This window comes from Adiantum capillus-veneris, chromosome 15, assembly GCF_014529385.1.
Source record: "Adiantum capillus-veneris isolate H3 chromosome 15, ASM1452938v2, whole genome shotgun sequence".
Taxonomy (NCBI): Eukaryota; Viridiplantae; Streptophyta; class Polypodiopsida; order Polypodiales; family Pteridaceae; genus Adiantum; species Adiantum capillus-veneris.
The window spans coordinates 55255176-55264941 of record NC_140945.1 but is presented as its reverse complement, the minus strand read 5'-3'; positions in this window follow the sequence as shown (position 1 = coordinate 55264941).

Here is a 9766-nt window from a genome sequence, read left to right as displayed (position 1 = left end):
GAGAGAGAGAGAGAGAGAGAGAGAGAGAGAGAGATATGAGGGTTTTGGGCGGAAAAACCCTGCTGTCGTAGCTATGGTGGTTGCCTGCGCCCCCTGCTCTGCCCTCCCTCCTCCCTCGAGTCCCCCAGCCTCCCAGCCCGATTCAGTAGTACTTTTTTATCTAAGCAAGCAACTGGGGCTGTCCCATGTCCTCCATTTCCCCCGAAGATGGCCTCACCACAGCCACCACTGAGGGCAGACCCTCCCATGGATGCTGCTGCACCGCAAGGTAACCCCCTTCTGTGCTTCTCCCCACTTTAGTTATCAAACGACATGAAATTGAGTATGCTGTCAAGGCTATCATTGGGTATTTCTTTGGTCCACTCCACCAGTCGAAGCCCTCAAAGCAGCTCCAAGGGGTTTAGCAACAACTTTTATGTTTTTCTCCTCAAAGAGGAATCTGTGGCCATCAAGCTCCTCGATGTGCAGGATAGTGGATGTGCGCAATTCTCCAGTCTACCTAGTGAGGCGGACTCCATCCTTCACACCCACATCAAACCCTCAGTCTTCCTGGTTTGGGTTTAGCTACCTAACTTGCCTCTTCACTACCAGCCCCTCATCAGGTCCATTGTGAACCCCTCAACAACATCCTGCCGCCGCGAGGGGGGGGGGGGGGGGGGGGGGGGGGGGGGGGGGGGGCGCGGGCGTTGACAGGAATCATAGGATGTCTCGAAGATGATCTCTCTCTCTCTCTCTCTCTCTCTCTCTCTCTCTCTCTCTCTCTCTCTCCTTTTCCCAAACACTGTTTGCAGGTGATCCGGTCATCGTGATGCCACAGTGCGAGTGAAGAGACGTTGAGTCTACACAGATGGTGACTCATTGGTTAGCGTCTGTGTGCATGAGAATATCTATTTGAGAATATTGGGAGAAGCTCTTGAATTGATTGTAGACGTGGGTAAAGGGAGATTCACATAGGCAGGGGTTCTGCCCCCGCCACTCATCAGCTAATCCGTTGTCGTTTGCTAACCGCCGCTAGCGTGAAATACTCCACTCTTCAGCAAGGCGGGGGTAAGGACCCGAGTTTTCCAACTCTGTCAAAATCGACAAAGTTGAGAATATCGGGCATAGTTAGCTTGCGAAAGCATGCGGGGGTTAAACGACGCCCATGCACGACAAATGTGGGTCGCATTGTGTAATTTAAGGAAGCACAACGACAAATGCGAAAAGAGAAAAAAGTCAAGGATGAGGGGAGCCATACTGTGATGGTCGTTGCTCAGCTAGCTTGGTGCCAGCAGAAGGTCATCCTAGAAAGGAATAACAAGGTTGGAGACGGCCCGACCTCTCTATGCATCTCTCTCGAACATTGTATTTAGTTGTAAGACCTTGAGAAGTGTTTGAATGATGACCCTAATTGATCTTCCCTCTCTCAACTCTCAAAAGTGGATTAATATGCATAGTACTATGCTCGTGTGTGTGTGTGTGTGTGTGTGTGTGTGTGTGAGAGAGAGAGAGAGAGAGAGAGAGAGAGAGAGAGAGAGAGAGAGATGAATCAATCCACGCTATGGATGTCCATAAGTGCATTGCAAGTACATAAGCAATGAGTGAGGATGTGTAGTGACCATGCAAATGTGAGATGAACAACTAGGTGCTTTGCTTGCAACGTTGCGACACTCACAAAAACACTACATAATAGTGTCGTAGGCAAGAACAACCCATACGTGCAGCCAACTTTTGCGAGGCAAGTTTTGCAAAGGCGAGAGTGGCTACAAGAGCCTTACATGGTGTATAGGTTCATTAGCATTAAGGACGCCAAGATTCAACGATGTTAATGATCAAAGGAGTGTTGTCATGGTGCTTTTGATGAGTGTAAATTAAATCACCACCATTCTGTTCTAGGCAAGATCTTGCCACTCTCCTCCTCCACCATCCGCCGATGTTGTTGGGGTTAAGGCCTATGTGCCTTGACCGGTCGCCCAGGTCATGGGCGCCCGCCCACTGTTACCCTATACTTATAGTGAGTATATTGTATAGGGGGAGCTACCACTTCACAGTCTCCCCACCCATATCTGCGTTGTGTGTCTCCTTCTCTCTCTCTCACTCTCTGTCTGTGGTTCTCCCCGATCCCCTTCAATTGGTATCAGAGCTATGGTGACCGCGGAGAGCACGATGGCTTTGAGAGCTTCGAGGCGATAGCTCGCTCGCTCTCGACGGTGGAGTTCGATCGTGGAGTTTCACGGAGAGAGATTTTAGCTTGAGGAGCATTGTCTTTGAAGCTTAGGAGCTTGGTGTGGTCAAGCTTGGTCGAGGAGGCGCTTGCGGCTTCCTTGGTGAGAGGAGCTTTTGAGTTCAGTGGAGCTCGTTAGAGAAGTGCTCGGCGGAGGAGAGCTTGACATTCGAGTGCTTGGATGCTGTTGTGGCAGAGCTCTTGCGTTGGAGCTTGCATTGAGAGGACATTGCATCACGCAAAGTGTAGCAGGAGCAGGTTCAAGACTGTGTGCAGGTCGTTTTTGCCATTTTCGGGCTCTAAAACGCAGTTTTTTGCGTAGCTCCGTCATACAGAGTCAGATCTACATGATCCAGGAGTCTAGGTCAGGGTTTTGGCACGCTCCAGACGCGATGGTGATGTCTATTTGCTGAAATTCTGCTTTGAATTACAGCAGGTACAGCAGCAGGTTTATTTGTGTACTTTCGTGTCCCAAAAACACTGTTTTTGGTATATCTCACACACACGGAGTATTTTCTGCAGCAACCAGCAAATTCATAGGTGTACACAGGTTTTTGGATATGCATTTGTCCACAGAGCCACTCATGCGAGAGTGAGCTATGTTGCCATGGTCTTGGCGGTTTATGTATGCCATATATGGATTTGTGTATTTGTTTATGGCTGAGATTATTTGAGTGGTACTCCGGCAAGAGCGGGTATGCTCATATGTATGCCTTTGTGAGGTGATTCCGGTCGATTTTATTCCCGGATTGGCCATCGTGGCATATATTATTGTCTCTTTGAGGTTTACTGTTGAGATTTTGCTCCAGTTACAAAGGAGACTCTGCCAAAATTTTGTCAGATATTTATGCGCGATTAAGTAATATTGACTTGTGATTTTGTGCAAGGTTTTGCACGGTTATTGGTGCAACTTTGCATCAGGTTTTGAGCCATATTTGCAGACTTTTGTTGATGCGATTCGAGCCAGTTTAGGGCTGACTTGTATTGACATTGCGGGAGTTCTATTTTGGAGTGTGTCTCACAGGTTTTACATTGTGTTTCTGGCCATATTGGTAGACAGTTTTCAGGTGTTGTTGGTGAGGTGGTTTTGCTTTCTAGTTTGCTACATTGTGCTCATGGCAGAGACAGGTGATCGATCAGATTGTGACCTCTCACAGATGCGCATGTTTGATGGGTCAGACTTTGTGGCATGGAGAGAGTGTATGCTTGACGCATTGACACAGCGAGGGTTGCATCGACCATTGAGTGGTGATGCAGGTAGACCTTCAAACATGTCTGACGATCAGTGGCAGGAGCTAGAGGAGATGGCACTATCTACGCTCTCTTTGCACCTTGCAGAATCTGTATATGCTCTTGTTATGTATGAGACTACTTTGAGAGCACTTTGGCGCAGATTACATGATATGTATGATAGATCTGAGTCATCACGGACTCGTGTGAGACATGTACATTCACGAGCATGCTGACAGGTGACATGTTGGTATTGTGGTCATTCTGGACACGTTAGACGGCGCTGTTTTCGTCGTATTGCGACATCGTAGGAGACATGGCAGTCTCAAAGATGTATGTAGTGATGCCATGGACTCAGTTGCTTTGACAGTTGAGGCACATGTAGTGTCGGAGTATACTAGTGACGGGGATGTCACTTTTACCTCGAGCTATGCACGAGATGCTATACATGTGGATAGTGCACTCCCTTCGCAGTGGTCGCTAGACGCAGATGCTATGTTTCATGTCACGCCGCATCGTGCATGGTTTTGTAGCTATTCTAGCGGGATGCTTGGCAGTGTACATTTGACCGATGGATCGGTGCATGCGATAGCAGGTGCAGGAGATGTGAGACTGTCATTACCGAGTGGTGCATCTTACTTGTTACGACATGTGCGCTATGTACCAGATTTGACAGTGAGTTTGATCTCGATTGGTCAGCTTAGAGATTGTGGATGTCAGATTTCGCTACTACAGCGAGATTTTGTGATGCATTTGTGTTCGCTAGTGATTGTGAGAGGTGCCAGGAGTGGTACAGGTTACCCATTGCATGTGGATCACGTGAGAGACGGTGCTGTCTCTGTGATCACACAGCCAGGTAGAGAGCGAGAGAGAAGGCGAGTCTCTTTTGCTTGTGGGTTGCAGGATGCTTTGCATGGAGTGCAGAGCAGTGACCTTGTTGTGCAGGTTGCGTCTACAGATGCACAGGTAGAGAGGGACAGCTCTAGTGAGTCACAACAGGATGAGTCATCAGAGGTGATGACAGAGATGACTCACATGGATGCTAAGATGTCCGCTATTATGGAGTCATTTCTTGATATGCTTATGCCAGAGCTTGATGCAGATTCGGGACAGATGGATACTCTTGGTACACATGTGATATATGGTGGCCACGAGGAGTCACTCCAGAGCTCGGAGTCAGAGTGCCATGGTCTCTATGATAGGGGACAGGAATACCATGAGTTGAGTTCTGAGTTGGAGGTGGCAGAGGTTGCCAAGGTTGCATCAACGTTCGGTGTCCTCATGTACAGGATGTTGATCTCGAGGCCCGACATAGCAGCTGCTGTGGGAGCATTTGCAGCAGGGTTGATTAGTTGTTTGATGACTGATCTCGGCATAGAGCATAGGGGAGGTTTGCAGGTATTGGACCGATACTTGTAGGAGTGCATGAGCTCTTATAGACTCTTTGCAAAGCTTGGACCTAGCTCTGTGTGGCTTCCGTAGCGGGATGTTTGTCTATCAGTAGAGCAGGATGCACTAGCTCATCGAGAGTCAGTGGGCATAGGTTGAGAGAATATCTCACCTTCTATTAGTTGTACACTACTAGATCTTGCTTAAAGGCACATTGGCCTTTAAGTGGGAGGTTGTTGGGGTTAAGGCCTATGTGCCTTGACCGGTCGCCCAGGTCATGGGCGCCCGCCCACTGTTACCCTATACTTATAGTGAGTATACTGTATAGGGGGAGCTGCCACTTCACAGTCTCCCCACCCATATCTGCGTTGTGTGTCTCCTTCTCTCTCTCTCACTCTCTGTCTGTGGTGCTCCCCGATCCCCTTCAGATGTTGCCTTTGCTTTCAGCTGTCTACTTTCTCCCATCTCCTTTCTTTTTTTCTCCTCTCTATCTTCCATGTTCTCCTATCATAGAGAGTAGTCAATCCCAATATTCATTGCAAGGGGTAGAACATGCCCGTTTCATTCAAGATAGTTGGAGGTTTGAGCTTTGGTCTACATTCAGCTTATCTGTAGAACTTTGGTTGTGCTTGGCCGGTACACTTACCACATGAGGGTTAGATTAGCATGATGACAACAGGATTCTCATTGCGCACATGCAAGAGGGTGTCAGAGTAGTTATGGAAAAGATGCAACTAGAGTAGTGGGGTGACCAGAGGATCTTGGACTGGATCAGACTACATTAAACTACAATTGATTAGCTGAGGTGAAACTTTGATCCTAGCAATTTTTGGCCATTATGCGATCACAATGGGGCTTTCCATGGAGGTGTATTTTTATTTGGATCATTGCTAAGGATGCCATGACACTTTGCTTTGCCCAAAGGACAAAAAGCAGGGCATTTTCCAATTCTACATGTAGTGTTTTCCTCTACTAGAGGCCAAATTCTTTACATAAAGAGATTGAGAATTAAGGGATCTTTGGGGAAAGCAGGTCTTGGTTGTTTTTTCTGATTCAAAGTGGGCTCCTCTCGAAGTGTGACCACCTACAGGATCTTGGTAGGTTTAGATACTAAGATGCATCACATTGGTTAACATATTCACATTGAGACTAAAGATCAAAGGCTCGTGGCAAGAAAAATTTCATTTCTCTATGTTTGGTTGGGATCTTGGTCTAATGCGTGTGTGTGTGTGTGTGTGCGCGCACACACAAAGTGCTAGCTTTTGGAAAAAGCCCATTACTACCAATTTTGCTACTTATGTCTCACGAAAGCATTGGTTGGGTGACAACGCCAACAAGGCTTGAGAGGGCAATAAATTCAGTGCTTGGTGGAGATATGTATTGTTTTAAGGTTGGCATAATCAAATTATTTAGAAGCAAAAGGTGTTCTCTTTGGTGGCTAAGTTGGGAGAGCTTGCATTGGGAGGCATCCACGTGTCATTCATTGGAGGAGCTTTTTTTTTTTTTTGGGGGGGGGGGGGAGGGGGAGATAGAGAAGTTTTTCCTAGAACACCTTATTGTAAGCATATGATTAATGGTCTGTGCATGTGCAAACAAACAGGGAGAAGATCGTGCACTTGGATCAACCCTTGAACATCTTAGTGATGGTGTAACATTAATGGTGTTGCACACCCGCCAAGCACCATCTTCTCCCCTATGCTAGGGTTATAGGGTTTATCCAATTTCATGAACTTCTCCCTCATTGTGTGCACTATTGAGACACTCTTTGCCTTCTTAAGACATCCCTTTTCTCTTCATTCATATGTTGGTGCAGGACATCTTCTCAAAATCTTTATCCCCTTCTGCTGCGAAGCTGCCTTTCTTTTTTTATTTTATAACCAATGCAATTATCTATGCCCACATTTTGACAAGATGTGTAATTATGAAAGATATTGATAAAAGAAAACAATTTCACATAGATGAGATTATTGGTTTAGCAGCAATGCTTTGGCCCACATGTATGTTGATGTTTGTTGGCTTCTCTATCCGTAATGTGGTCTCCTCAAATGCATTGTTTGCATGACTTGCCTGATAAGGTCAAGGCCAAGGAGCATTATGCGAACATGGAGTCATGCTTAGAGAACACATTGTTTGGTATGTATGCAAATTGAAGTGTATTTTGGAGTCATTCTATTGATGATGTGATTTCTTGGATAACACAATAAGTTTTCTATTGTAACCACAATAAAATCCATGTGTGGTGCACCTCGAAGAGTAGAACATGTGGTTGAGGAGATTTTTATTGAGGTAGTCTATTATGGGATTGTACTTATCGCAAGTTATGTCTATAACATGGATATGAAAAATAAACTCTTTGTCAATATTATTGATTGCAAAGTGAGGACCTGTCAAAAAATGTGATTAACTATGCTTGCATCTTAAATATATGTGGCATTATGCAAGAATAAAAAAAAGGTTTTGTGCTTAGTATTGTTGTGCTCAACCTGTATGCCATTGATGCATCTAAAGTTGGTCAATGCTATGAGGAGTGAAATGTCAGATTGTGTGTGCTCTCAAGGGTATGTCAAAGTGGTAAGGCAACTCTGAAGATCAAGGGTAGGCAAGGGGCAATGGATATGTATAATTTATGTGGTTTTTAGGACCAAAGTGCTCTGCCATGGTACCTATCAAATGTGGCTAGTAAAAGTGTGCAAAGTACATGAATGGAAGTGCCAAAGGTAGCCTTCAGTGTGTCTATAGGCCGGTCCAGATAGCTCCTCAATCAGAGCTACGGAGTGAAAGAAATGGCGGTTTGAAGTTCAAAGTGGTTTGCAGATCCTTGCTAGATTGGCAAGTTGCAGACAAATGGTTAGAGCTGAAGTAAATACGTAGACTTGAAGCGACCGTCTTATGGTGCATGTCGGTCTTTTCGGATTGAAGATCGAAGTTCAAACGGCCAAGATATGAGTAGTTGAAGTTTCATCGTGTGCTAGTTATGTGCCAATTTAACTTCCTCAATAGATGTGCCATTGGGAGTTTTTTTGAGATCGCGAGGGTTTTGCACGAACATTATATAACACAAGAAGGCCATAGGAAGTTACAGGGCACCAATTAGAGTTTGGAGTAGGGAGTTATAGTGGATGGAAAGTGATGACAGTTGCCGACATGGTGGTACTAAATGAATGAGGGCGATATTTGGTTATGCCATCCAAGGTCTAAATGAATTCAAGGTATGGTGCAACTTTTGTTTGGCGTATTGTGGCAAGTGTGTGTAGGTAAAATCATGTCGTTCTGAAGGTGTTTTTGAGAGGAGTGGGGTGGTGTGAGTACCATGAAACTAGAGAGGCATTCTGGTGTGTTCCCATTCCTCCTCTCCACCATCAAGAATGTTATCAAGTAAGGGTCCATTTTGTAAAGCACTAGCCTATTTTGACAGATAGGAATTGAGGTTTTCTTCTCCATATACAATCATCTATTCTTCATTGTGGAGGCATGTGGCATTATGCAAGAAGTTGACATAGAAACAATATCATGATGAGGCTCGAATAGTAGTCATCTTGGAATTCTTTATTTGTACCAATACAGTAGGATACTTCCAAATATTTGTGATAATGGGTTACTTTATGAGGACACGTGTATATTGGTCAGTATGTATGCCAAGTATTGTATTTCTTGGATTGCTTCTAATCTAGGATGTTATTTCTTGAGTGCACTTATTGTAGGGTATGCCAAGCATGTGTAGGATAGGAAAGATATTAGTTTACTCAAAGTGAGGGCTCCTCCTATGCTTGCATCTTGGTGAACATATGCACGACCACATTATTAGTGAGGGGGCAATGATTTGGTATTCACATTTTCTGATGAAATGTACTTTTTAAATACTGAAAGATTTTTATGAGCTCCATGTTTGTAGTGTAGTCTCTTGAAATACAAAGGTCATACAACATAGTCAATAAGGGAGGGGCCAAAGAGCATAAACTAAGAGTGCATGCTTAAAGAACATAGTGGTCAGTATGCATACAAATTGTACTATATCTTGGACTACTTTCTCAAAATTTTATGTCTTGGATGGCACAACAAGATTTCTTTTGAGAGCACAACATCTCAATGGAGAGCTGCCTATTAAAGATGTTCTCTCTTTCATGGCGCTTATTCTAGGTTTTGCCAAAGATGGCTAAAGAAGCTCTTGGTCATTTTTGTTGAGTGCAAAGTGTGAGCCTTTTAGCAAATATGATTAGCTATGCTTGCATCTTAGTGACATGTGGCATTATGCAAGGATTGGGAGAAGAGTGTTGTGTTGATGAACATGCAATGAAAACATTGTTCTACACTAGTACCATCATGTCAATGAGAATTACATTGAATACTACTGAGCTTTTGGCTAAGATTAATGGGCTTTTCCTTGTGTGTGTGTGTGTGTGTGTGTGTGGTTGGAGAGAGAGAGAGAGAGAGTCAAACGAACATTTTTCATTTTTTTGTGTGTGTAAAATTGGTACGGATTGGACAATGTTTAAGTTCTAGCTAAGTGAAGAACGATTCTAGGAAAATTTATTTGTTATCTTTGTTCAAACCAAGTGAGTAAGGGAGAGAAAATTAATTTTTTAGTTTAAACAAAGTGAATCCTGCAGGGAAAGAGAGAGGTGAAGAGTGTTTCCACGATGTAGAATAGACCCCTACAATGAACTCACTTGTGGCATTAAATATGTCCACTACCTAGCCCAACATATATTTATTTGGCATAGGAAAGGTTTAGCTAGTGGGCATCTTTATGATCAATTACTTAAAAAGGTTGCTAATTTTTCTTCCAACAACTCTTTATAGACTAATCTCTTTGTTTTTGAAGAAACAAGTAATTTTTGAGCATCCCATTTCGTTTGAGAGAGAGAGAGAAAATATTTGATGACACAAAAGGCCGTTTTCCAGGAAAATTTTCAATTCATTATAGCTTATACATCAAGTTTATTG